The sequence below is a fragment of the Zea mays genome, chromosome 3 (genome assembly GCF_902167145.1).
Source record: "Zea mays cultivar B73 chromosome 3, Zm-B73-REFERENCE-NAM-5.0, whole genome shotgun sequence".
NCBI lineage: Eukaryota > Viridiplantae > Streptophyta > Magnoliopsida > Poales > Poaceae > Zea > Zea mays.
The window spans coordinates 105,884,685-105,887,194 of NC_050098.1; the positions used below are offsets into that span (position 1 = coordinate 105,884,685).

Consider the following 2,510-nt stretch of genomic DNA (forward strand, 5'->3'; position numbering starts at 1 on the left):
CGAAGCATATAATGGGTTCTAGAACTTTTTCCCAAATAAGCTTTCAACAGGTAATGATATGACCACTACTTTATTTTCCATGATTAATGACAAACTTGTATGATACATTCTTCACATTACAGAGAGATCCAGAAACTGGTATAGAACCAACCGATCTATCCCTTTGGATGATTACTCATTGTAAAAATGATGAATGGTCGGAAGAGGCTTCACGTGGCATTTATGTGAGTAAATCACAAAGCTTACTACTAAAACATACTTTAAAATACTGGGCATGAATTCTTATTTGAATTGAGCTAACTTGAACTATATTGTTCTTTTTAGGAGAAGGCAACTGAGAAAATTGTTGAGAAAATATATCAAACAGAAAGATTTAATCTAACAAGAGAAGAGGAAAATGCTATTTTCCAAACAACATTCAAGGAAACAACAGGATGTAAGGCAAACAGACTTCATGGTCAAGGGTACCTATCAAGATATCCAACAAGAAGTCAAGTGATGGAATCAAAGTTCCTCGAACAAGCTCGTGCCACGATTGCAACCAACCAAAAGAACATTGAACTCGAAAGTCAGGTCCAGTTGTTAAATGAAAAACTTGCGTGTGAGGTTGCAGAACGAGAAAGAATACTACAGGAAAAAATGCAAGCACTGCAAGAAGAAGAAGAAAGAAAAAGACAAGTGCTTAGAGAAGAAATGAGGCAAGAAATGGTTGCTACCCTTGCTGTTGTAGCACAACAGGTATAAAATTTGATATTTGTATTTTTACCATCATTGCTATTAGAAACTTTTGCAACATAAATTGTTTGATCAATTGTTTAATGCAGAGCAACCGTGAAAGCACCACTCCAATCGATCCTTCTTCCGTTGTCCCTACTAAACCTCCTGAACTCATCCCAGATGATCCTCCTGCACCTGCACCAAGTAGTGCAAACAACGTTCGTACACCAGACACAAACAATAAGAAAGACAATATGCCAGCAAACTATATTAGCTCTTACACTTTAAGGAATGCTGTGACAAGACGTGTGCAGGCAAGGGGCAACAAAAGAAGCGAATGTGTATGGAATGCAAATGTTCTTGCATTATGATCATATAAACTGTTTTACAACATTTTTTGATAGTTTTGTTTTTGTAATCCTGAATATGATAATAGGTACAATCCGCAAGTGCAAGCGAGAAGCAAGGTAGATCAACTTAAGAAGCTCTATCAAAGTGTGTTTAAGGTATGTTCACAATCTATTTTTATTTCTTTTGTAGTTGTGCATGCAATGGATTTTAGTAGCCTAAACAGATTTTAGTTAACCATAGGAGCAGTACACATGTTTGTGGCTCTGTGCAGCATGCTTATTTGGTAGCTTGTTTTCGCTCTTGTTAGGCTGGTGTTGCAGCTGCCTTCTCTGGTAGAGATAGAGTAGAACGCTTGCTGCTGCGTGCTTCCTGTTGCTGCGTGCTACTGTTTGTTTCTTGCCGCTGCTAGCTGTGTGCTGCTGCGTGTTGTTGCTGCTGCTTGCTGCATGCTGCATGCTGCTTGCTGCTTGTTGCGTGTTGCTGCTTGCTGCTTGCTGATGGTTGCTGCTGATGCTGCTTGCTAGGAGTTGTGATGTAGTGTAGCTGTAGCTGTAGGCACTACAGTTGTAGTCTTCCACTAATGATTAACCAAGTTATTGTAGCTTTACTAATTATTGTTTTGAACACTTCCAACAGGTTCCTTGTCGTCGTGATATCGTCGTCAGCCTAGCTAACCATCGCTTGCATCAATGGAGGGGATGGAGGGGTACACGATGGCAAAAAAAAACTTCCAATAATTTGCTAGTCCTGAGTAGTTTATTATCTATGTTATCACAATCCAAGCTAGTACGAGGATGCTGTGATTGTGAGCTATGTTATCAAATTAATTTGTATTTGGCCACTATTTATTTGGTGCAACCTATTTGTTACAACTTATGGTATGGATATAGTTAATATATGAGACAAGAGACAAATATTATGGTTGTCAATTTTGGTTCTGACGTTACTGATGTAAAATATAATTCTTTTGCATAACATTTTATACCCAATAGAAATGCAAAATGCATTGTCGTATAAATTGTGGGTTTGAATATTTGTAAATGCAACGGTTTTATTAGTTGTTGTATGGTTCAGTTGCAATGATTTTTTTGTTGCAATAAGATGTAATTACCATGGATCTATTTCGTTGGGACTTCAATAGTCGCAACTTTTTCTTCTTGTTGCAACATCATTAGTTATGATATTTTTTTGTTGTTGTTATAACGGTTCTTACCATAGATAATTTTTATAGCAAAAAGATCATGTAGCCACGAGACACATTATGTTGCAAAATGATCAAATGCAACGAAATTATTTGCATGGCAATACATCTTGTTGCCATGAGTCACTTGTGTGGCACTAGTGTTTTGTTGCCACGAAGCATCTTGTGGTAACAAAGCCATTTGCAACAGATTTAAACGTGGCATTAACACTTATTACCATGAAATATGTTGTGGCAATAG

General features: G+C 37.4%; 1 long non-coding RNA gene across 1 annotated transcript; it reads left to right on the top strand.

Annotated features, from left to right (window-relative positions):
• Positions 1 to 824: 824 nt before the first annotated feature.
• Positions 825 to 1,784, top strand: LOC103650316 (uncharacterized). The gene is made up of 3 exons (XR_564066.3): positions 825 to 1,058; positions 1,154 to 1,223; positions 1,705 to 1,784. It is a non-coding gene; the product is annotated as an uncharacterized lncRNA (long non-coding RNA).
• The last annotated feature ends 726 nt before the right edge of the window (positions 1,785 to 2,510 follow it).